General features: G+C 43.2%; 1 protein-coding gene across 10 annotated transcripts in view; it reads left to right on the top strand.

Annotated features, from left to right (window-relative positions):
* The window catches only part of KCNMA1 (potassium calcium-activated channel subfamily M alpha 1), a 767,665-nt gene that overhangs the window by 407,384 nt on the left and 333,622 nt on the right, over positions 1-26,659 (top strand). Inside the window, exon 5 of one of the 10 annotated variants that reach the window (XM_027962119.3) lies at positions 1-26,659. This exon is cut by the window's left edge and continues 23,085 nt beyond it. The gene's annotated coding sequence lies outside the window, so the exon portion shown is untranslated. 10 annotated transcript variants of the gene reach the window in all.

Here is a 26,659-nt window from a genome sequence, read left to right as displayed (position 1 = left end):
ATGTTAGGAGTAAGGCCACTAATATCAGTTATAAATAGAACAGCACCATGTACTCAGCGGGGGCATGGACCCTCTAGGCAATGTTCTCAACCTCTTATTAGTCCATGACCCTTTCTGAAAAATCATAAAAATAACATGTGCTCCTTCAGTATGATTTGGCATTTCAAAAGAGATTGAATACCATGTCTGAAATCACAAAGGGCAGGTAGAGCATGCCTATTCCAGCCTTTCAGAGCCCTTCTTCCTCCCCTAGATTCTGGGAGAACATGGGCCTCCTGCCTGATAGTCTTATATCTCTTGGCAACAGAAGTTCCAGGGCACCGGCAGGACGTTACCTCTAAGCTAGAATCTGGGGTCTCAGCGGTAGCACCACGGCGTTGTTTAGTCATGGCCCAGGTGAGATAATTGAGATAATGATCCCTTGGGAGGGGTCCAGAGTGCTGTCTGAGCTGCGAATGGGACCTCAGCAGTTTCGGTTTCAAAGGAGGTTGCTACCCTCCTTTTTGTGGACATGTGGCCACCACAGCTTCCCGACTGCCTCCTGGGTCTTAGTCCCTAGGTTCCTCCTGAAGTCACAGGAGGAGGGCCACCATGCCTCTCTAGTGGTGGTTACATGGTGGCCAACAGCCCAGGCCAGCTCTGTGAGCTATCTGTGACCAACTATTGGGGTGTCACAAGATTCTTAGGTGGATAATGGGGCCAGCACCAGCATCTGAGTCTCAGGAGCTCCAGCTCCAGGGCTAGATGCTCTAATTGGTACTCCAGCAGAGGTGGGTCTAGGGCAGGATGGGCATAAGAGGAGGGAGCAATCAGCAACTCGGTGGGTGAAGAAAAGCTGCTCTAGGGAGCTGATGCTTGAACTGGGTGCTGAGTCTCCCCAAGGCACCCTGGTCTTTAGGGTCATCCTCTAGGCTCAGGCTCTAGATGTTGGAATACCCCATAGCCTTTCTAGTGCTGTGAGGGCCTTGCAAAGGAGATGTGCTTCTTTGTATGCTCCCTTTAGATCCAGAGACTTGGGAGCTGTATGCAGAGAGGAGACAGGCATACCCATGTGCTCAGCTCTGTTTTCAAAACAGACTTTCAAAGTCACTGTCATGTGGGATCGAAAGTCTTCTAGGAACCTTTCAGAAGGAATGTGACTCTTCTCCCAATTTGGGATTAAGAGTCACAAACTTGGACCATGCCTTGTTGGTTAGAATGGAGCTTGGGATCACTGACTTTCTATTCTGGGAACAGACTCATCTAGCACTTAGGTGAGCAGAACCCCAGGTGTGTCTGGGTCTGTGGAACCATAACATCCCACATGTATAGCAAATATGACGAAAGGAGAGAGACAGAGGCTGAGATTGAGACAGACTCATGGAAAGCTCCCCTTTGGAGAGCTCTGTGCCCCAGTGTTAGCAGCAGGCCAATAGCAGAGGCATGGCAGAAAAAGCTATCCAAATCCTTCTGTGGGCACCAGGTTTGTGCTGGGAGAGGCAGCTGATATGCTCAAGGACTGCCCTCTTCTGGAACTTGTGTGATGTCAGGTGGATATACCAAGTAGTGACGCTTTCCGTATACTTACTGCCCCGGTTCTCTGGCTCATTGGCCTGTTTGGTTCTTTCTGCAAGTGAGTCAGCATTACCAAGGTGCTCCTCTTCCCTTTGCCCATGACCTCTGCCTAAGCTCACTCTCTGTGAAACTGTGCTGCCTTAGGGAAGTGACCCTTGGTCAGGGGACAACCCCTAGAACTGAGGAAGGAAGGGGAGCATGGTATTCCCCCAGCAGTGGCTCTTAGAACATTTGGCCTGACCCTTCTGCTTTCTGCATTTCCTGCCACCGCGTATGCATGTCCAGTGAAGAAAGTATCCCAGGAGGTCGCCACTGGCACGTGGTTCTCATTCTTGATTTATTCTAGGTAGGCTCTCACTCTCCTGTACGCTCTTTTAAACTTGTTTCGTTAAAGACGGTTTCTTCAGCTGGAGAGTGAGGCTGATAATTAGAACTTTAAGGATGACAGTACAAGTGGGCAAGGATCACCTGAGTAGTATAAGATGAGCAAGTGGCAGGGTCAGTGTAATCCAGAAAACCGACACAGTCTCTGTCACAACATGGTCTGATGAGAAAGAACTATGACCACTATAAATGGCTTCCAAATTACAGTTCCTCGCAGCCAAAGAGAAATGCCATAGGTATTTAAATGCCGTTCAGCTCTGCAGTAGCGCACACCAGATCCAGTTTGTAATATAAAATCAAATATCTAGAGAATAGTCATCAGTTCCAGTCCCTGACCTAGTCTCAGCTAATTAGGCTGAAGGTTGATGTTGACTTTTTTGTTTTTTTCCTGGCGGTCAGGACAAGTTTGTTTTGGGAAGCAGAAATGCTGAGGTGGGGTCTTCTTATCCCCAGTGTTTTCCTGGCCCTCTCTCCCTGGAATCTGGCCAATAAAACAGGAGCCAACTAATCAAGATATTTCCGGAATCTACTGCTGCTGTCCTAGAAGCCCCAGCAGGCAAAGGATCTAGAATCATCCAATTGGCATTCACCCCAGAGAGTCAACTGACCCAGGTAGGACCGTGCTGCCTTGGGATGGAGGAGATGCGAATCTTGCCGCAGGACCCCTGGCGACTGGCTGTGCAGACTCCCCCAAGTCACGTTAGTGTCTTTACAGTGATACAGCTTCACATTTTACACGACTGAAATATTCAGACCTCGCTTACCATGTTGGGGGGCGCAGGGGCAGTAGATTAAAGTGGGTGGGGAAGCAGAAGGTTGGAAGTTTATTTTAATTCAGATTGGGCATTTCACTATGAGATCCATAAAAGGAATTACAATCTAATATGAGGCTCAGAAAAGATGTCTCCTACTATCTGATTCTTGTGGATTTCCTAGGGACCGTCCTAGCCTGATTATCTCTATAGAGCAGTGACCTTTATCTGTAACAAAGCCTGGGATGCACCTCCCAAAGACAGGAGAGCAAGTTTACCACGAATGAGCCTAGATATACCTTTTTTCTCCTGTAGAGAAGATTTTTGTTTTGCTTCTTCTGTAGATGAATGCTATGTACTTTCATGCATTATTTTGTTTAATCAAGCAGTAATCCTGCAATGAAGATGTTATTATCATCATTTTAGAGATGAAGAAAGGAGGCTCAGGGAAGTTAGGACACCGGTCTGAATTCATGCAACTTGTAAGTGACAGAGCTGGGATTTGAGACTGCCTGGCTCCAAAATCCAGACTCTTCCATTCTGCATCTTAAATGTCCTTGTGATACAGTGGTTAGGTAGGTATGGAGTAGTTCTTTAATGCTTAATGCTCTTTTTTGGAAGGTGGTGGGGAATATAGACTTTCTGAAGAGTTTTATGAAAATTGTAGACCCCTGGATAAGCAGAGAGTCAGGAAACAGCTAGACTCTACAGTTTTGCACTCAATTCCCAGCAGTCCAAGGGGCTGTGGACCTCATCTGTGGATTATTTAGGCCTCCTTGAGCCTTGGGATGTCAGGATAAGCTGATTAGGTTGGAAAACGTCATTAAAAGATTCGTGGGAATTCCCTGGCAGTCCATTGGTTGGCACTAGGTGCGTTCACTGCCGGAGACTGAAGTCTGGTTAGAGAACTGGGATTCCACATTCCTTGGGGCGTGGCCAAAGATACAGAAGGCAAAAAGTTCATTAATAGTTTTTGGAGAAAACAACTGGGTAATTGGAAGGCCTTTTCCAGAAATTTCCTATTGATTCTTCAGGAATAAAGAGCAAGAAAGGAGAGGGGAAGATGCAGAGGGGATGAGAGAAGGGAAGAGGAAGAAAGATAGACGGCATTAAGGAATTATCCAACAAGCAGTAGAAGCAATTTGCATTGTGAATAATTAAGGTTGTTCAGACCCTAAGGACTTGGCTGAAGCACCATTCACAAGCACTTTCTTCTTCAGGTTAAAATTAATTGGAGTGTTGGTTTATTTATCTTTTCCCTGGGTGAACCAAATGATTCATCCTGATTTATAAACTTTCCCCCATCCACTCTCTATTAATGTCATTGGGAGTGAGTGGCTGATGATTTGATTGTGTTCCGCAGGCCAGTGTTTGTAGGACCCAGATGCCCGTGACCATGTCACAGGCCGATAGAGGCTTCTCAGAGCCCGGAATTTCTAGTTCCTTTGAAAGGGAAAACAGGTAACGTTGTGAGTGTGGGTGTGTTATATGTCTTCAGGCACACTTTTTTTTTTTTTTTTCCACAGAAACTGGAATATATGGCTAAAAGAGGGTAAGAAAGGTTAGACCCAAGAGCTTGGGGAGTTTTAGATTTCAGTGTGTGATGTGGGAAAGTCACTCAGTTGCGTCCAACTCTTTGTGACCCCATGGACTATACAGTCCATAGAATTGTCCAGGCCAGAATACTGGAGTGGGTAGCCTTTCCCTTCTGCAGGAGATCTTCCCAACCCAGGGATCGAACCCAGGTCTCCCACATTGCAGGCGGATTCTTTACCAACTGAGCTATCAGGTTTCAGTACTAGATAGAATTCCAACCCCCTAGGAAGGAAACTTAATATAATTCTGCTTCTTGTATTTAGAGACGACACCTTGAGAGGGTCCCCTACTATGAGAGTGGCCCATGTAAAAGGCGCCATCATGACATGGAATTCTTTCATATGGCTTATCTCCTCTGCTAGAGGTTCTCCTGAGATTTCACAAATAAATGAGACTAGGAAAGATCTTTCAGCCTGGCTCTGTGGAGGCAGAGCATCCATCCCAGAGCCTCTGGGTCAGTCAGTGGAGACAACTGCAGAGGAGACCTGACTGCAATGATCTTGAGAAGTTGCAGAGCACATGGCTATGCTGTGGGTCTAGATTCTGACCACGTGGAGTAGACACTTTGCTCTCGCCCTGACCAGTATATGACCTTGACCAAACAGGCTAGAGATTAAAACACAGCTTTGACAGCCAACTGCCTGAGTTCGCATCCTTCCTGATCACTTGCTGGCTTGGTGAGCTTGGCTTTGGCCTCCTCCCTGTGCCTCACTTTCCTCCCCTATAATAGGAAGATAATGACATAAATCGTAACACAATTAAGGCTGTTATGAGGATTAATTGAACCAGCATATGGAGGCATTTAGAACAGTGCCTGCTGTGTTTAGAGGATTAGAACAGTGTTCTTAAAGAATTTTAGTTTTATTATTATCCTTTAGACTCTAAGTTTCAGGTTCTCCTTATAGAAAGGCACTGATGGTAATGAGGCTGTCTTGAGGATGAGAAAATACAGCCAGTGGTTGCGTAGAACAGTGCTGGGTGGAGCATTCGTGTTCATCAGTGCTCGCAGCAGTGGTCATAACCCCAGTGACAAGAAACAGATCAGCAGGTCTTGGCAGTTCCCACACGGATTAAGACTTGTGGTTGCTGAGAAACCTTGTAGCGGGTCAGAACCCTTAAAATGTTGATCTTGACCTCTCCTGTCCTGGGTGGCTTCAGGCAGTGCCTGAGGTACAAGGCCTCGGGCAGCATGTCACTCATCTTGGTACCCAAGGTGCCAGGCCTGCCTGAGTATGGGGTTTACGTCTCCATCCACCACCTCCCAGTTAGGGCACAGTGGGCCCGAGTGTCTTCATCCTTTGTCGATTAAGCTTCTGGTAATAGTGCTTTGAAGAAATGAGTGTATTGGGTAGGGTTCTTTTTTGAAGAATGATTTTCAGATTATATTATGCTGACGTAAAGCAGGAAGAAACAAAATCGGTGCTCCTCTCTAGGCTCTGTGCTCTAAAAGGACAAAGTTAATTTATTAAGCATGTCTGTGAAGCAGAAGCTTTGGAGACGTGGTTTCACTGCTGATTCTGGTGACAGCAGCCATGTAGAGTAATGATGATCACTAGACGGAGAGACCCTGGCAGGCACTTCAAGAGCAGAGGGTGTGAAAGATTTGGGGATGGATCTTAAAAACAAACAAACAAACAAAACTATTGTTTTTTTAAAAAAAGGAAAACAAAACAAAACAAAACCAGTCTTAGAAGTGTTGAAATCTGACCCAGAGTAGAGCAAGATTTTTGAGATCATAGGTGTTTGTGGGCTATTGGTGGGAATGGGCAAAGCTGAACTGCCTCTCTCACTGATGTGGTTGAACCACAGGGTGGGGCTTAGCTCTGAAGGGCCTTCTTCCTTCTTCCAGGCTTGAGCAGAAAATGCCCATAGGAATCAGGTGGGATGTAATCCAATAAGGAGTGGTGGGGACTGGGTCACTTGTCTACAGGGGACACACACTCAACTGTAATGAGTTAATCCCCAGTAGGAACATGAAACAAGTCTTTCAGATCTTTTGATTCCACTGATTATGAAGATACAGTCTTTTTTTTTTTTTTAATGCAGTACTTTTGATTTTGAAAAACCACATGGGTGGCTGGTAACCTTTGACTATAGAGGAAAACCAGGGAGCTTCTTACTTTGTAAGTGCAAGGCAGTCATAGGTGTCACCTGGGGACAGAGGGTTATACTCCTTCAACTTCCATCACAGCCCTCTCAGCTGTCAAGAGAGAAGGGCTCATAGCTTCTGGGGGATCTGAAGGAGGTGCTCTTATTCTCCAAGCCTTTCCATCCCATCACCTCCAGCGGTGGTCCTAGAATCTTACCCAGGGCTTACACTTTCTCATCCTTTTTCAGATAGCATTCCTGCATCCCTCCCATTAAAACATTATGGAAATTACTATTATAAATAGGGTAGACGGGCATACTTTCAGAGTCTTTTAAAATTCTCTTGGTCTCATGACATTCCTGTCCATTAAGGACCCAAGGGAGTTACGGGGTATTTATGTAGAGATGAGCCCCCCCTTGAAAAAAAAAAGAAACAAAACCAGAATCCAAAATGGAGATTGGGAATTGACTATCCCCAACACAAAAGGATTTTTCTCATTATAAAAATTTCCATCCCAAGGTTCTATCACAGTATTCTTGTTGAATTTATAATAGGATTTAGTTTATAAATCAATTTGATCTACACATAATTTTCAGCAAAACACCTGCAGCATAAATTGAGGTGCACCGCTGTACTTCATACCACTTTTTTTTTCTCCATTTTCTGCTTTGTTCTGTGTCATCTTTAAGTATCTCTGTGTTTGCATCCTTACAGTTTTGGAAGACTTCATAGCAAACCCACAAATTAAGTGTCGGAAGCCCAACAAGGGCCAGAAACAATCTTCATAATTGAATAAGTGGATCATAAATGAATCATAATTCCCCTTTCTTTAGTATGTACCAGTTGCTGGGAAGAGATGGTCGAGGAAAAAGTGGGGGATGAAATGGTGGCGATTGATCTGGCATCTCCATCTCTGTGCATACACGCTCAGTCACTTCAGTCGCGTCTGACTCTTTGCAGACCGACTACTTACGGACTGTAGCCTGCCAGGCTCCTCTGTCCATGGGGATTCTCTAGGCAAGAATACTGGAGTGGGGTGCCATGCTCTCCTCCAGGGTTCTTCCTGACCCAGGGATCAAACCCGTGTTTCCCTCATTGCAGATGGGTTCTTTACTGCTGAGTCACCACGGAAGCCCCCTACACCTCTATAGCCAATACTGAAAAAGGAGGCTTTATTAAAACATCAATAACACCAGCATAAGGAAAGCCTCTGCTCTCAAGGTTTTCACTTTGAACTTTTCATTTATGATGCTGCAGGAGAGAAAAGGCTTAGACACAGGGCTTAGAATCCTGGCTCTGCAAGGTACTAACAGTGGGAATTTTCCACAGCCCATTTTCTTGTGTAAAATGGAGCATAATGCTTATCCTGAAGGGTAGCTGTAGAAGATTAAATGAATGATGTGTTCAAAGTCAAAGTCACCTACGAGGCTAGTGTCCAGCCAATAACACTTGTTTGATAAATGTTGGGGTTTTTTTCTCATGAATGAGTTCAGAATTGAAGTTATACTATCAGGAAGTAAAAATATGATTTTGAACTCATGGGAATGGGTGGGGTCATGCAGAGGAAAGAGGAAAAAGTGGCCCAGAGTGGAGGGAGGAGGGCTGCCAACATTTAGAGGCTTGGAAAAGTAGGAGCAGCCTGGATGGGAAACTGAGAAAAGAACATGACCCAGGAGGGTAGGATGATGGAAGCCAAGGGATGTGAGTTTTTCAGGGAGGAGGAGATGGTCTACTGCCAGATGCTACTGAGACACCGGGGAGGACTAGGGTTCATAGTCATCTGCAGAGTTGACTACACAGGTGTCATTGGTATCCCTGACAGGGGCAGACTTAGCAAGTGGTAGGGAGAGGGGGACCAAGATGGAGTGCTTTTGGAAAGTTGTCTGTAAAGACAATGAAGTGAGAATCTGAGTGGGATCTGGGCTCAAGGGAAGTTTTGCTTTATGCAATGGAAGATAGCTGAGCAAGTATATATTTTCGTGCCCATGTTCCAATAGTGACGGAGAGATAGCTAAGGAAGCACAGACGGAACAAAGCTGAAAGAGCATCCAAGGAGGGCATGGCTTTTTGTAGGAGGAGAGGAACCTGCTCCACTGAATGAGAAGGCAAAGAAGAGGGACTGGGTGCCTGTGGGTGCAGGCTTGGAGGGCTGCTGGTAGGAAAGAGAAACTTGATCTGATGTCATGTATTATTGTTAATGACAATATGAAGTGAGACCTTCAGTTGAGGCTAATGGTGCAGAAAAGCATATGAGAAGGGGGAAGAGAAACTATGAATAATGGGAAATTGGAAAACAAACCATTTTAAGAGAAATAGCCATTTGTCGGTTAATGAGTGTCAGTTTGATTTATGAGATCATGCGTGTAAAGTGAACCTAGTCATTTCACTCGTGTAGTTTTTATCCAGGAAATTTTGCTGCCCAGGAGCCTGTGTACAGCAGAGGAAGAGTTAAGGCCATCATGGGGATGATTTTTGTTACGGATGGAGGGTGGCTCCAGATGGTAAGGCTGGATTGTGGAAATTAGGCTAGATGAGGTGATGCATGAGGTGAGGCAGGAGCGAATGGCTGGCTAGGGGCTGGGGGTTCGGAGGTTTCCCTGAGGTTGAAGAATGATGCCAGTGGGGACTCAAGCGAGTGAGCCCAGGAGGTAAGAGGCTGGGGTTCAGGTATCAGACATGCCATAGCTGCTGTCACTGGCCAGGTCCAGAGCGGTGTCCATGGGTTGGGCGGGGGGCATGCAGTACAGGGAAAGGTCACAGGCGTAAGCACAGCAGGGAACTGAGAGGCTAGCTCTTCTGATGATCCATCCGTGTCGTAATTACAAGAAGAGAGGCAGTGGCGTGGATGGGGAAGACCGTGAGCCAGGAGTTGGGTCTTTAGTTCCCTTTGCGCCCGCTTGTAATTGTGTGTGCGATCAGGATACATTTTGCCACCCTGTTTCTTGTGCCTGGAATACAACTTCAAATTTAATATCAATGTACAGGAATCGAAGTTTCAGAAATTCAAGTTAGTCTCTTATAGCTCCTATTTTAATATTTTAAGGGTGATTGTTTGGGTGACCTGTCCTTGGAGATGTGGGTGCCTCTACCCTCACATGAGCCTTCTCCAGGCCTCTTCTGCTGCTGCCTTCAATTTGCATAGAACATAAACATCAAGGATTTGATTAAGAAGAGAAAAATGAATAGAAAGTGCAAGCCCAGATGCTGAAAGCTACCTTCCTGGTCTCCAACCTCAGCTGCATTCCACGCATGTAGGACCAGAGCTTTTTGCTCTTTTGCAGGGTGCCCTGTGAATCAGGCCACATTGTTGCACATCAGAATTGTATCATTGCATGTCATAACAATGGGATTTCAGCAGTTATTATTGTACATTCTAATTATGTGATTACTCAAGCTCTCACCAATTATGTAATTAGATTTAATTACACCAATTGCACAAATAAATGATAGTCAACTACAAATTACTTAAAATAAAATCCAGAACTGTGCCTACATTGGCAATTGCCCCAAAAACAAGATAAGAAAACAAGAGAAGGAAGAAGGCTTATGAAACCAGTTAGCAAGTGAAAGGAATGATGTGGTCGGGACAGATCTTTGAGAACCATGGCAGGGCAGCCCCTTGTTTAGAAGTGTCCTGTCTGTCTAACAAAGTGTGGTGGTAAGAACTAAGGATGTCAAAAGCAAGAATATTTATCTGCCTCTGCCGTGTCTTTAAGAGCAGGTAGGTTTTATTTCTTTAATAAGGAAAGGGGGAAGGGGAGAGAGAAAGAGGGAGCAAAGAGGAGGAGATTGATGAGAGAGACTATAGCAATTTTGATATTTAGTGATTAAAAACACTGCAATATGACTTAAAGAGCCCAGAATCAAATAAATTTGAACAATTCCAATTTCTTTGAACCTTACCTTGCTCCTTTCCTGCTCCATTCTGGCATTTGTGACTTTTGCTTAATTTTGTTTCATCAAATTCATCCTGAGATTGTTATTTGAAGTTAGAACTTTAGAGACAGGAGCCTGGTCATTTCAAGACTTGTGAGACCAGAGGTTAATAGAGGAGATAGCCTATATTTGGAATATGGATTATGGAATAAATATGGCACTCATTATCATTTTTCATTTGCCTTTTCTCGGATGGTTGGGTAGTTTTGAACTGGGGTGCTGAGATCGACTTGAACTGGTCGCTGTATCACATGGGGCCAGCTTTCTTTCTATGGAGACACCCCAGAGGAGTGGCCATGTCCGAAAGTAAGTTTCCTCTGGCTCAGTGGTAAATGTCACAGTGTTCCCAGCTTCTCCTGTGTCCAGGAAAAGTGCTACTCTGGGGCTGCTAGAGAGGAGAGGCAGGGAGTGCTTTGTGGAGGTGGGAACTGCTCCCATCTGGGAGGGTGGGCTCGCCGCCTTTGTGCTCCAACAAAGAGATATAATTGGTAGGTGCCATTTAAGCACATATACACTTAGGGAAAATTATCCGCTGGGCTTGGCTGAGTACTGCATAACCACTGAGCACCAGGCTTGCTTAGCATCTGCTCTGGGATCTTACAGTGGTTGACAGGATGAAGATTACTTCAAACGTACACATAACGGCTGGTGCGTGTAGTCGACACTGCTATAAAAATAAGTCTTAATGCTATTGCAGGTCAGGTTGGGGGATCAGTGTGCTGGGTTAGCTCTTGCCTGTGCATTAAAAATGAACAAACTACATAGCTAACAGTAGCGCAAATGAGGAGGGAAATGTGCATTTATATCTAAACAAAGGCATATTCATGCATTCTCTTCTCTTGTGGGTTCTTCTATGGAAGCCTCCATATATACAGTGGAATCTAAGGGACCTTAACCTAGACATATTTGTCTGTCCTTTGGTTTCTAGATAATCCCAGCAATGTGTTTTACTTTCTGTGTGACTGTGGTGGGCATTCTGTCCTGCATGGAGGTTTTCTAGTTTCTAGTGTTAGTGCAGTTCTTTGCAACCCCACGGACTGTAGCCCACCAGGCTCTTCTGTCCATGGGATTCTGCAGGCAAAAATACTGGAGTGGGCGACCATTCCCTTCTCCAGGGGATCTTCCTGACAAAGAGATCAAACCTGGGTGTCCCACGTTGCAAGCAGATTCTTTACTGTCTGATCCACCAGGGAAGTGAGTTCAACCCTCAGCTATGGAAAGGGCTGTACAGTTATGTTGGAAATTAAGAGAGTGGAGTCATGCTCGAACTTTGGAGCCCAAATCTCTCTTCTTCTGCAGCTACTGCTGCTAAGTTGCTTCAGTCAGGTCCGACTCTGTGCGACCCCATAGACAGCAGCCCACCAGGCTCCCCCGTCCTTGGGATTCTCCAGGCAAGAACACTGGAGTGGGTTGCTATTTCCTTCTCCAATGCATGAAAGTAAAAAGTGAAAGTGAAGTCACTCAGTCGTGTCTGACTCTTAGCGACTCTTAGGACTGCAGCCTACCAGGCTCCTCCATCCATGGGATTTTCCAGGCAAGAGTACTGGAGTGGGGCACCATTGCCTTCTCCGAATCTCTCTTCTACATCTCCCCAAATCCACCAGCTCCAATATGGTTACAGCAGTGCTGATCAGCAGGTTTGCAGCAGTGTGGTATTCTACTCTCGACCCTCAGAAACTTAAGAGTGTGTGAAATGGAAGATGTGCTGGTATTAAGCAGCCAAAGCTGTTTTCTAAATGAAAGCCAAAGAAACATAAGCTGTTTGCACAAATCAACTTACTGAACTGTCATAATCTGCACTCCAGATTCTTGGCCCAGCACTAGCCACTCCTGGTTTGTTCTTCTAACCAGAAATGCCAGTTCAGAGATTAAAGTGCACTGTGCTGATGGCTAAAGGCTTGAGAAGGAGCCAGCATCAGAGTCTTACAGAGACTGCCCCACCTAGGCTTCTACCGTTTGTATGCAATTCTGGGATAATCGGCTCAAGGGAAAAGAGTCTGCAAAAAGGCATCTCACAAGCACCGAAGCACCACACAACCTTAACAGGTATCAGCAAAGAAGAGAAGAGAGGGCCCCCACATGGCCAGTCACAAGGAAGCAGCCATTCCTTCAGCCAATACGTATCAGATAATCAGGGGGTCAGCTCAGTTCAGTTGCTCAGTCGTGTCTGACTCTTTGTGACCCCATGGACTGCAGCACGCCAGGCCTCCCTGTCCATCACCAACTCCCGGAGTGTACTTAAACTCATGTCCGTTGAGTCGGTGATGCCATCCAACAATCTCATCCTCTGTCATCCCCTTCTCCTCCCACCTTCAATCTTTCCCAGCAGCAGGGTCTTTTCAAATAAGTCAGTTCTTCACATAGGTGGCCGAAGTATAGGAGTTTCAGCTTCAACATCAGTCCTTCCAAAATCAGGGTGTCAGGCACCCACTTAGTTTGTTGTCATTAAGGGATTCTGACATTAGTCCTTATATTCGCTCTCTAGGCCTGTAAGTGGTTTCTGTATTTATTGAGAACTTACTATGTGCAAAGATAAGCCCTTGATGAACTGATCTCATTGTATTACTCAGTAGCACTATTGTGATGTTTTCCACTTGACTGATGAAGAAAGGGAGCCTCACCAAATTTAAAAAGCTTAGTTGAAGTCACGCAGTTACTAACTGGGACCAGAATGTGAGCTCCTAGTCTGAATCCAGAGTTCTTTATCTTAAGTCCAAGATGATACATCCTGTTATATACCAATATCTGTAGAATCCTGGATAATTCATCATTGTAAGCATACTTTCAAAGTGCGGGAGATTTGCATGGGTGGGTTCAAATTTATTTTGGGACACTCCTTTATTAATGAACATAACAAGATGAGCTTTGGGGCAGCCTGGCAATTTCTTCTTCACATAACCTAGGAAAGCAGTTGACAAGGAAATGTTCTGTTTTGCCATCCAGTGAGATTGGAAGTATGTAGTTAAGTGTAAGTCAAAAATTAGGTGTCACACATCTTTCCAGGTGCATATATTATAGACTGTTAAATTATCAAGAAACTCCTTAGGTTGGAATAAGAGAGATGAAAAGCCTTTGATGTGGGTACGAATGTCATATATACATGGGAAGTGAGGTGGCAGCAATCTCATGCTAATAATCATGGTGTGACAAGGGAAACACTATTATTAACCAGAGGCTTAATCTTATTGAGGTCGATCTAGGACTTCAGTCCCCTCTCCCTCTCCCTCTCTCTTCCTAGCTCTTACTTTCCTCTTCTTTTCTTCACTTGCTGCTTTCCTCCCTCCCCTTTTTCAGTCCTTTAATTCCTCCCTTTGGGCCTCCATTTATTTGTTTATTCATGTAGCAAAGTTTATTGTGTCCTACCATGTACTGTGTTCAAGGTACTGTTTGGGCTCTGGTGAAGCAAAGAATAAAACAAATACGTTTCCTGCTTTCATGGAGCTTGCATTTCAATGACTGGACAAAAACATGGGGGTTTGGGGAGACAGAAAGAAGATGCTTATGACTGGATCTTGGTTGGCAAGAGAGAGTGGTATGTGGAGTAGGAAACTTAACGCAGAAGCAGAGGCGGCCCAGTGTGTGGCGAAACCTACCCAAGGCAGATGGAGGCCTGGCTCCTGGCTTCACGTTTAACATCTTCAACAGAAGTAAACTAGTGAGCGCTTACTAGGTTCCAGTGACTGTCTAAGTGCTTGTCACATTTTAACTCATTGAAACCTTACAACTCCATTCACCGGATTTTAAAACATCTCTATCAAGTTGAAAAGCAATGAATTCAATGTCAGACTGATAATTCTAAAAATCCTTTTTATTGAATTAACAGAGAGGACACAATGACATTAAGACTTTTTCTTTCCAGTTTTAAACAGTGGTGATGCTGTTCTAATATAATGGCCTTAGCACTCATGCACACATACATACATACATTTTTTTCAACGCAGACAAGTATTTTATGCTTAATAGGATTGTTTTTAAGCTTGAAATTAAACCAGTGTTCTCCCTCTTTATGGTGGAACTGGCTCATTTGCAAATGGGTTTACTAAATGGATCCGTTTATTGTGTTTGCTCTGTTCACACTATGATATCATGCTGTTCATAGTTTTGTCTGAACCAAAGTGGTGTTTTGATTCATAGAATTTTGTTGCTGCTCATAATAAATGAATATCATATCTTTGCTTCACTATTGTTAGCTCATGCATAACTACAGATTGTCTTTAGAATTACTTACACAAAGCACAATGTTTCAGAAGCTAGTGACAGCTTAATTTTGGGGGGGGGGCAATCTCATATAATTTTAGAAGATAATCCTGACTTTTTAAAATCAATTTACTATTCAGGGAGAGTCATGGCTAGAAGGAGCTGTCCATCAAAATATATGCTGATTTGAGAGGACAAATTAAAGGGAAAGTCAGTGTTAAATGATTAACACTTGGTTCAGAGACAGTCTCTAAGTGGACCTTTACCAGATGTGCAGTATTGAGGAGTAGCTGTGATAGGCCCCATCTTCATCGATGTAAGACTATATTAAATGTTATTGTATTTTTCAAAGTTTAGAATGCATTGTATTCAGCATTACTTGAATAGTAGAGCATGTTGTTACGAGAAGGCAATGGCACCCCACTCCAGTACTCTTGCCTGGAGAATCCCATGGATGGAGGAGCCTGGTAGGCTGCGATCCATGGGGTTGCGAAGAGTCTGACACGACTGAACAACTTCGCTTTCACTTTTCACTTTCACAAAATGGAGAAGGAAATGGCAGCCCACTCCAGTGTTCTTGCCTGGAGAATCCCAGGGACGGGGGAGCCTGGTGGGCTGCCGTCTATGGGGTCACACAAAGTCAGACATGACTGAAGCGACTTAGCAGCAGCAGCAGAGAGTGTTGTTGCGTATCCAGTAAGACTGATCTGTTTGCAAACACACCCTTTGGGTTCAAATCCTCATCTAAACTCTTGCCCCCCCCCCCCCCGCTTTGTGTTTTTATGGAGAACCTCAATTTGTGTCTGTTGTTACTTCAACACTTTACTGGGTTCCTAGAGAAGTGGATCAGACAGAGTGACCTGCATTGACGTCTCTAGATTTTCAGTTTATGCTGCTAATATGCTAATGCCAAGTTTGGATCACCTTCTTAATCTAGAGCACGAAAAATAGAATAATGAATTGAGACTCCAGTCATCTCTATGTATTCTTTTCATGCTGGCCTCCGTATGACAGAAGACAATCCTTCTATGAAGAGAAAAATACCGATTCATTAGTTTGAGAGAAATGAGGTTTAATCTGGCATTAGGCATTTCGTTTGGGGATGCCTGAGTGACACAGAGAAATCAATGCCCCCGTGGAGATCCTTCCCATTATAGGATTCAAAATCTCCTGTGTCCCTTTTGGAGTTTTGGCTTTTCACAGCCAGTGGGTCAGTTGGCCTCACCGAGTGGTGAACCTTGCTATCTCCAAGATCAGTCTCATTCTAAGGCTTAAAATCTCCTTATACATCTTAGGGGAGATAACCTGTAACTCTCGTGGGACATGGAAGGCCTCCATAAATTAGTCTTTCGTGGATACTGCATCCACTAGGCATGGTAATAACATCATGGCTACAATAGTTATTGTCGCACTGTTAAGTTCTCAGTCCATATGGGAGCTCTGGGCCCATTTAAAGTCAAGTGAGAGGTTGGGATTTCTCTGGAAGGCTTGGCAACTCATCTAGGTGCTAATGGACTGTGATCAATTGTCCCTAGATCCATCCATTTCTTGGCTCTATCCTTCTCCTCTTCCTTAAACATTTGTTGAGGGCCTACTTCTTGCTAGCAGGAACACAGACACAAAAAATGACCCCACAGTCTCTCTTAGGGGACTCACGATCTATAGTAAAAAAGGGAGAGAGATGAGAAAACAAATGAATGACCACTGAGTGAGTTAGGAGTGCTGCAGTGAAAACACCCATGAAGCACGGGAAACCCAGAAAATGGCTCACCTCCTTCCAGGTGAGGGAAGGATTACGGAGAGCTTCCTGGAGGAGGTAACCACTGAGCTGTGTTCCAAGGTGAATGAGAAAGAGTTTTCAAGTGAATAGCACAGGCATGAAAGAGACGGTTGACTTCACCAGAGCATTCTTTCTTAGCTGGTGTTCATTCTTATGGATGCTGGATAGTTCTGTGAGTCTTCTGTCTTCCACTGGTTAAAAAATTCTTAAAATATATATATAACACAGTTAAGTTAAGTTAACTACCTTCTTCATAGTAGGAGCTTCTGGCTCCTCAGGGAATAGTTTGAATAACTCATGTATTTCCAGTTTGAGCTGTTCTGATTATCTTTTAAACAACCAGGGAAAGAGGGAAGTTTCAGACGCTTCATAAGCCCAAACCACCTGCAGGTAATAACAGTGTTAGGTTAACAGCAGGGCCACATCTTCTATTTCAGGAAGGATTGAATTGGCTCTTCCTGGATATTCGTTTGTGAGGCTTCAGTTCCAGGAGATTTTATTCTTTGTGCGTTTCTCCATTTTTCTTTTGTTTTAGAGAAAACATCTTAGAAAGATAAAACAGATGACATATTTCTTGAAAAGTCATTGATATTTTAAGGATCTATCTTTACTGCCTTACTTTGGCTTGAGTTTACTTCCAGAAGAATTACCTAGGACAACATCATTTTGGTAGATAGAGTGGATAGTTACGCTTGGGTGACTTGGAGGATTCTGCAAAAACCTTTACTCCAAAATATCTCTTTCTAAATTGCAATTTAGAATTTTATAATTCTACAATTATAAATTCATTCCTAAAGTGTTTTAGGTTATTTTTTTTTAAAATCTAAGTATCTCTTCATAGGTCTTGTTAGATGTTCAAGCTAAATTTAGAAAAGGCAGAGGAACCAAAGATCAAACTGCCAACATCTGATGGATCATAGAAAAAAGCGAGAGAATGCCAGAAAAACCTCTACTTTTCTGCTTTATTGATTACACCAAAGCCTTTGACTGTGTAGATCACAGCAAACTGTGGGAAATTCTTCAAGAGACGGGAATACTGGACCACCTTACCTGCCTCCTGAGAAATCTGTATGGAGATCAAGAAGCAACAGTTAGAACTAGACTGGGACAACAGACTGGTCCCAAATCAGGAAAGGAGTACATCAAGGCTGTATATTGTCACCCTGCTTATTTAACTTATATGCAGAGTGCATCATGTGAAATGCTGGGCTGGATGAAGTACAAGCTGGAATCAAGATTGCCAGGAGAAATATCAACAACCTCAGATACACAGATGACACCACCCTTATGGAAGAAAGTGAAGAGGAACTAAAGAGCCTCTTGATGAAAGTGAAAGTGGAGAGCTGAAAAGCTGGCTTAAAACTCAACATTCAAAAAATGATGATTATGGCATCCAGTCCCATCACTTTATGGCAAATAGATGGGGAAAAAATGGGAACAGTGACAGACTTTATTTTCTTGGGCTCCAGAATCACTGCAGATGGTGATTGCAGCCATGAAATTAAAAGATGCTTGCTCCTTGGAAGAAAGCTATGCACAACCTAGACAGGATTTTAAAAAGCAGAGACATTACTTTGCCAACAAAAGTCCATCTAGTCAAGGCTATGGTTTTCCAGTAGTCATGTATGTATGTGAGAGTTGGACTATAAAGAAAGCTGAGCGCCAAAGAATTGATGCTTTTGAACTGTGGTGTTAGAAAAGACTTGAGAGTCCCTTGGACTGCACAGAGATCAAACCAATCCATCCCAAAGGAGATCAGTCCTGAATATTCATTGGAAGGACTGATCCTGAAGCTGAAGCTCCAATACTTTGGCCACCTGATGCGAAGAACTGACTCCTTGCAAAAGACCCTGATGCTGGGAAAGATTGAAGGCAGGAGGAGAAGGGGATGACAGAGGATGAGATGGTTGAAGCTTGGATGAACTGAACTGATCTCTTCATATCACTTTGTACCATAATTAACCAGGTCTCAGTTATTGGCTCCTTAGTATGGGAAGTATTGAGCTCCAGGAGGGGAAATGAGGATGAAAAAAAAGAACAAACAAAAGGATAGCTTAGTCCAGGAGCAGCTTTAAATAAGGGGAGATCATCATAACATGAGCAGCATCACTCAACAAAGCTCGTCATCCAACATCTGCGTACCTGAGGAGATTCCTGCTGGTTAATCTAGGAGTTTCCCTATCACATTAGTGACCTATATCTATTGACAGTTGATATTGTCTTGAGGGATCGTCTGTGAATATTTGCATAGTAGATAAACAACATCTCTGCCTCAATTGATATTCCTCTGAGAAAGGGAGAAAGCTGGTTAATACTGATGGGCATTGCAAGCTTCTCTTGTACCTCTTTTGTATCTTTTGGAGTTGAACACATTACTACACAGACAACAGGTGCCAAAGAAATGACTTCTAAAGAAATCAATTTATATATATATATTTTAAGGAGCATATTAAAAAAGCAGAGACATTACTTTGCCGACTAAGGTCCGTCTAGTCAAGGCTATGGTTTTTCCTGTGGTCATGTATGGATGTGAGAGTTGGACTCTGAAGAAAGCTGAGGGCCGAAGAATTGATGCTTTTGAACTGTGGTGTTGGAGAAGACTCTTGAGAGTCCCTTGGACTGCAACGAGATTCAACCAGTCCATCCTAAAGGAGATCGGTCCTGGGTGTTCATTGGAAGGAATGATGCTAAAGCTGAAACTCCAATACTTTGGCCACCTCATGTGAAGAGTTGACTCATTGGAAAAGACCCTGATGCTGGGAAAGATTGAGGGCAGGAAGAGAAGGGGACAACAGAGGATGAGATGGTTGGATGGCATCACCGACTTGATGGACATGAGTTTGAGTGAACTCTGGGAGTTGGGGATGGACAGGGAGGCCTGGCATGCTGTGGTTCATGGGGTCGCAAAGAGTCAGACACAACTGAGCAACTGAACTGAACTGATCACCGTAAATAGAATACCTGCCTGACACCTGGGTGAGATAACTGTAAGCAACCAAAAATAACTGATTATTTTGCTATTATAACTTGATTTTGAAATAGTTTCAAGGAGTTGCAAAAGCAATACAAAGTTACTGAGCACATTTCCTCCAATGAGAGTACCGTATGTTGAGTACTGTATGTTACGTAGCTATAGTATGCTATTTAAACCAGAAAACTGACATCGGTACAATATTGCTGACTCACATACTACCTTTTTTAGCTTTCTGTCGGTTTTTAGAAACACTTTTTTTCCTGTATAGTTTGAGGATATTTTATTGCATGTTTTTATATTTTAACCTCTCCAGTAAGAATACAGAATTCTTCCATCAGTACAAAGAAATGCCACTGAGAGAAGCCAAACTTTAAAAAAAGATCAATAAATTGAAAAATATACACCAACATTTTCATAAAGTCACATTAATGAATTTTAAAACGGTACTTGTTTCAAAACGGCAGATTGAGGTTTAAAATCCCACTAAAAACGATTGTAATTAGTTGGCTACTTGTGAACACGGTATATGTGGGTTTTTGTTTAAATCATTTTTTTAGCCTCTCCAAATAAAACCTTGGTCACTTCTGTTGATCAATATGGAAACTTGCTATCTACGGAAAAATTCTTCTCACTGTGTCCTGTCGATCTGATACCACAGGTGGATGGGCGCATATGGGCGTGCACACAGTTGTCACTACTTCTTGGCTGGAACACAGGTGTGGGCAGGAGGAGGTGAAGCAGAGATACTGAGTTGCTGGGGAAGATACTTGGGAACGTCGGTCGGAGCTCTTATCTCTTGTGATTTTCCAGTTGGTTTCTCAGAAAGTTGCTCAAGAATGTTAATTCTGGGGAGGGGGCTGTGTAGTTTTCTTTTGGTTTGAGTCAAGACAGCAAGAGGGAAAATACACCACTTTTGATAGTATACTTTCCCTTTAGAAGTTACCCAGAATGTTCGATGCTCACTTAACTTTCTTGTAGAAGGATGGTGGGGACTTGGTACTCTCAGATGATGAAGCAGAAACAGGCACGTTTTGTTTATATACCGTTGTGACCATGTGATCATGCTTGACTGGTGGATTTTCATTTGTTCCAAATTCATTCTAATTTGGAGTTTCCATGAAGCCAGGACAGGCGTACAAATGCTAATATGAAGAAAATGAACCCTCTGCCCTCAGACTTTGTGAAAAAGAAAACATGATTAGCTAAACTCACAGTAAGAACACAGACCTATCACATTATCTTTTGAAATGAGATCATGGTCCAGGGGCTGCCCCACTGTGATGCCTTCCCAACTGTACCTGACCATTTCCTGAGTGTCTGCTAAGAGCCGGGTAGCAGTTACTTTAGAGAATATCAATCTGTGTCCCTGGAACCAGCAGAGTGCAGGTCACAGAAGGAAAACCTCCGAGAAAATTGCCAAATTACGGACTATTATAGTTTTGTTCAAAACTGTAGTGTTTTTAGAAAACATTCAACTTAAATGTTCAAGTTTGTAATCAATAAAATGGAATCAATTGCAATCAAGTGGCAACAGCTACACCTTGAGGCATGAGGAGAGGTGCTGGGAGGAAAATGGATTTCATTTCTACCGGCATCTGTCCCCGTCCACACATTCCAGGGATCCTGGCGGGTGTCCAGCTCTCTCTGAGCGTGTCAGTTTGAGGGCATGCCCTGCCCATTCATGGCTGTAATCACAGGTGCAGGAAAGGTGAAGTTTGAGCTCATGTGTCCAGAACATTTTAAGAGGACTACTATTTCTGGTCAGAACCAGGAGAGAGAAAGTGTGAGTTGGGGCTAGATTGCACCATCCTTTGAGTTGTGTTCAATCTGTCAGTGATCATTCCTGTCGCCTGTGGCCTTGATATCAGAGAGGGGCATGATAGGCCCCTGCTGAGTCAGTAGTATTTTTGTTTCTTTAAAAGCGACTTTAAACTTCTGTTTTTATTGTTTTTGCTATTCAACTAATTTTGATAGAAACACCTTTAGGAAATCTCACCTGTAACGAAGGTTCTGTGAAGTGGTCAAGGTACACATGGGGTGAACTCACTTCTGACCTGTTGTGCATGCTGAGATGATGAAAAGACTGCTCCCCTCAGGAGTGGGTTTAAAGTCAGGCTCATAGGTGGCTTTCGGGGATCATAGTACCATAGGGTTACCTACCCTTGCATCTACCCGAGTTTTCATAAGTGATGGGTTCCTTTGATATGCTTCACACTGGGAGTCACCGTGAGCTCTGTAATTAGTATGTTAAGGATTTTGTCACTTAACCATCTATATTTATCTGACCAGCTCAGCTCTGCATCTGTAACGAACCGTAACCCAGGAAATCATGGTGTGTATCTTCATGTAACCGATGCCTTGCTTTTCCTGAATTTTCAAAGCGTTGAATTGATAATTACGGATGATGTTAAAGAGTCCAATGAGTTATTTGTTCAATGCAACATACATTATAAAAAGACCTGCATATATTGGGTGGGCCAGGGACACCATCTCATCTGAGTAATGACTCGTTCTGTCCCCAACTTCCCCGCTCTGTCTGTCCCCTCCTTGGCCCCAGAGCTGCCTCTCCTCGCGTGTAATGCCAGTGCTCTGGACAGTGTTTTGTTTAGAGTGGTTTGAACATTTTTCTGCCTGTGTCTTTCATTGCTGAAGTAACTCACCTCTCTCATATCGACTCTTACCCAGGAGCCGCACTGCAGACTCTTTGATGTAGGTCTTTTCTGCATGGCAGCTAAGGCCAAGCTGTGATTTTCATTGCATGATGCAACCTCACCCTTTCGGTTTGTCGCCTCCAGGTTAACCAGATCCTTTTCCTGCACTGCCCATGCATGTCACGTGCTTCCCCGCCAGGCCCGGACCTGAATGTAGTAAGCACCGGGCGCATGCATGGAATCGAAGTGGCGAACATTCTGATACACTAAAGTCCTAGGATCTAAGATTCTCTTTGCCTATCGTTGAGGGCCCCCAGTTTGCTGTGATATCACAAAGGCCACGCAGTCCATTGAAAGATCAAGCCTAGAAAGTTGGGAAAGAGAGAAGTGAACCTGCTGTTGTTAAGGATAGGCTGAGCAAAAGTTAATGACAAAGAACTTAGAAGTGAGAGTCATTTTTCCAAATAGTGTTTTACCTACAGTCCTACAGATGCCCCCCTCTGCATAGATGTGCCCAAAGTGACCAAAGTTACAATACTTTATCACATTTTTCTGAAGACTGTTAGCTCATTTGCTTTTGCTTAGATCTAATCATTTAGATCTAATCTTTTGCTTAGATCTAAATTTATATACCTAATTTAAAAAATACCTCTTAAGCTACATGTCCTAGGGAGTATGATCATGGATCTTTCACTTAAATTATTGTATTAACAGGAATACCACTAATTCGACTTTAAAAGATGTGGACTGGTAGCACTGAAAAGGACGATCATAGCCATTGAAACATGTTGACATTGTATTTGCATTATTAATTAGTAATTGCAATCGCTGTCTCTCTTTGAAATATATTTTGCCTTAGGGCTTTCTTTAAATGTGTTCTTTTTTAAAAAAGCAGGTTTTGTTTCCTCTTTTTCACTCCCTTTTATTCTCAGAATGGACTTTTATAAAGCATACTTGTCAGGAACTGTTTTCTTACTAGAGTTTTTTGTTATTGTATATAAATAGAGACATTTTAGATTACAGTGGCTGTAAATTGAGTAGGATGACAGGTGGGCATTAGCAGACTTCTGATAATCCTAGGGTAAGAATAATAATTCCTAGAGATTCTTGGCAGTGCTAGCTTGGCGGCACCCCTTAGATTAAAATTATGCGCTGAGCAGTCATAATAACACAAAATTGAAGGCTTTGTATCTTGTTTTTAGTTTTCCCTCATGAATCGTGAGTTCTTTATATCTGGGGGATTTAGTAGATTGAAGCTCTTACCATACTTCTATTTTCTCCTGTTTTATTAAACATACCCTAGTCACCCTATATAAATAGGCTTGGCTTAGAATTTCACAACATGTCCTTTTGGTCACCAGTGTAAAGGTCCTTTGAATGGAGGCCTTTCCCTTTCTGAAAGGAGCTTAGATGGCATTATTGTGCAGACAGACCTGTGCAGAGCAGGTGATGCTGCCCCCCAGCATGTTGAAATGCTCTCACTTGCCCAGGGCTTTTATCTGGGGGTTAAAACAATCTGCAACAACTGATCCTTCTTTTTAGGTTCTTCAGCAAAGAGGCTAATTCCTCTTTCTCTGAACACCACAGTGCTCCTGGATAAAATGAACGAATTTCTGAAACCCAACACAGTGTGAGGATAAGTGGGTCCATTCGTGGAGACAAAGGAGAAGATTGTAAGGAATCAGATTTCCAGGGTCTTCCTGAGTCCTTCCCATAGATGGTTTTATAGTGATGGGAAAACAATTCTCAAGGAAAAATCAAAGATGTAGCAAGATAATTGAAAAGATGACCTGCAGAAGGAAGGAAGGAAAAAGAAACTTCACCCCATAGAACATGTCATTCATGGTATTCTTTACTAAATTTGGATCCAAAATCATGGGGACACCATTGATTGATAGGATAGAAAGAGCTTTTTTTTTTTTTTTTTTTTTCCTGAGGCATGAGTAGGACTATTTTGATAAATAAGTGATTTCCAATGCTAAGAAAACTAAATGAAGGAAAAGAAATATTCTAAGAGATAAGTTGTTTTCATGAAGTAGTTAAGGATAGTATAAAAGAGTGTATACTTGAGGATACGGTTGTAAAATCATGGGATTTAACAAGTTACCATTTTCCTTGTTAATGATGATGGTTTGTTTCTAAGGCAACTTCTATGGAGAGGTTGGTCTCCATGGCCCAGGTCACTTTATAACATTCCTAAGTTGTGACTCTTCTTGCTTTGTACTCAGCAGACTCAAGACTTCTAATCAGCAACATCTCAGACTCTCCTTTTTGGCTGTGAGGCTGCTGAGCTCTCAACAAAATTCCTAAATAGGAATACTTGCGAAACTTTCATGCCTCAGCTGTCAGCCAAAGACAGAGCTAAGACACAGCTATTTTATTTCCTTGTAATAAAGGTATAATTGTTCTGTATGCCAGATGTCAGAAAGACTTGTACCAGGTCTTTCTCTGTGTCTTCTTAAAAATCAAACACCAAAAAACAAATGAAAGAGAGGAAAAAAAAAAAACTCAGGTTGTCAGAAACAAAGCTATTATCATTATACTTTGGTATCACTTAAAATTCGTATGTAGCTTTTAACAAATGGCAGGGTCCTGGTGTTGAGGATATATGTTATGTGACAGTGTTTTCTATTCTTCAAAGCCAAGTTGCAGGTAAAGGGGGCAGCTGTTTCTTTAAATAATTATTTTTTCTCATTACTGTCCCCCAAAGGGCCTTGGACCGCCAACAGTCAGTGCCAGGCAGGCCCTCATTGTTAGCATTCTTCAACAGGGTAGCCCTTTGAATGAAACCACTGAGGGGAGTGCTTGCCATTCTGCTTGGGTCCTGATGTGGCTGGGGTGAATAGCAGGGTTGAAACTGTAGTAGTTCTTTTAGGCTGCTGATAGAATATTCCATTTTGTCAAAGAGAATAGGAAAGGGAGCTATTTCATGCACCCTTATTAAATGTATCAAGTGAGACTGCCAGGCTGGTACCCAGTACAGGCTTCACCACCCTAATCCTGGCAGGTAGACCCATAGCAAGAAGGCATTGCCAAGGTCAGGCTGTCCAGGTGCATCAGGATTTTGTCAGGGAGGAAGATAGTGATGGAAGCATATGGCATAAGCTGAATAAGTAGGAAACAAATGAATGACCAAGAAGTGTCTAAGACAAATATAAGAAGAAGGGTCAGAGAGAAGAATTTTGAAGCCTATATCCAATAATAACCCAAAGAGATTCCACGATGATTTGAAAACCTGTTGCACTGTGGAAATCCCAGCCTACCTGCTCAACCTTGCCCCGATCAGCCAGCTTTTGTAAATAGAGGGCTCATGCTTTTTCTAGAAGACTTTTGGCAATCCAGAGAGTTTCTTCTGTGGGCAACCTTGAGGCTGAAGTGCCTTGAGACTATCCCAGGCTATTCTTCAATCTTGCTCTCTCTTTAAGAAGCAGGCACACCAGACAATTGCTCCCCGGTATCTCAAAGCTGATGATTGGTTATTACTAGTTAGAAATGATTGTTTATGGGCCTCTTAAAACATGTTGAAACGTTTAACACCCAGAAAAAAATAAAAAGGCATTGGACGCAGAAGGCAGTGGTGGGATGACTGCTCATTTTTTCCTTCCTCAAGTCTAAGCTTTTGTAGACGTGAGTGGAATAGGCTCCAGGAGTCAGAGGCGCTACTGACCATCCCCTTTCCCCTCTGCCAGGCACTATGTCTGAATTCTTTCTTCTCCATGCAGACCCAGGACTTCTTTTCCTCTCTTTCTTCTCCCCATTTCTAATCACCTCATCCAGGCTGTCTGGTGTTGTGGACGGTCCCAGAGTGAAGCTGGAGTTGGGTAGAGAGCAGGCATGCTGCTGGAAGGCTGTGGTACCTGCACGAGCGTGTGCCGATCCACAGGCGCCACCCCACGCCTGTGCATGGTTCACTGACCCAGCCCTTGAAGAACTCTGTTTCACAGTATCTGTGTGTGAGTGTCTGTGCACCAAGGGCTGTTTCAACCATGTACTCCATCACGTCCCTCTACCGGAAAAATAAGAGGAGCTCCGCTGCAGAGGAGCTGACTCGAGTCAGTGGAGGCAGAGAGACAAGGGAGTAAGAATCACTCAGTCAGCCTCTTCAGACAGTTTGGTGAAAACTGAGGCAGTGCTCATTTGGCAAGAGTTTGTTTAACACAGTAGCTTAACTCTGATTTATTACATAAAAGTTTCTGGCAAAGGCAAATAGTAATTCCACTCTGGTAACAACTGTGATTGAAATAATTGTAGTCTGTAAATAAACTGCAGAAAACAAGCATTAGTGGGTAGGTTGTCTTTGATATCATTTCGAGAATCCAGCACTGAAGAAATACATAATCTTATGGACGTAGAATTGGAAGAGATATTCAGAAGACCTGCGACTGGTTCAGCCCCCTCCCTTTCCTCCAGATCCATGCTGAGCCATCCAGGCAAATGAAACTCTTTCCTCTGCTCAAGACCCGAAAAAAGGAGAATACACATGTCCTGTGGCCCCTTATTAAAGTGACTCATGGTCTTCTATGCTGGGAAATCTTGGTTAATTATTTAGTATTTATGAGACTTGTATGACTGCCTTCATGGAAATATCTTTTTCCCGGTGTTTCTGTTTTTCAATGTTACCCAAAGTTAATGTTGTAATATATAGAATCACACCAGATGTCAGCTCACTGCAAATCCTACTGGGCATTTGAATTATATTGCAACACCTGATAAGGAGGCAATAAAGCAGATACAAAAAAAAAAAAA

This window comes from Ovis aries, chromosome 25 (genome assembly GCF_016772045.2).
Source record: "Ovis aries strain OAR_USU_Benz2616 breed Rambouillet chromosome 25, ARS-UI_Ramb_v3.0, whole genome shotgun sequence".
Lineage (NCBI taxonomy): Eukaryota > Metazoa > Chordata > Mammalia > Artiodactyla > Bovidae > Ovis > Ovis aries.
The sequence above is the reverse complement of the archived record's forward strand: the minus strand, read 5'-3'. Positions and strand labels throughout refer to the sequence as shown.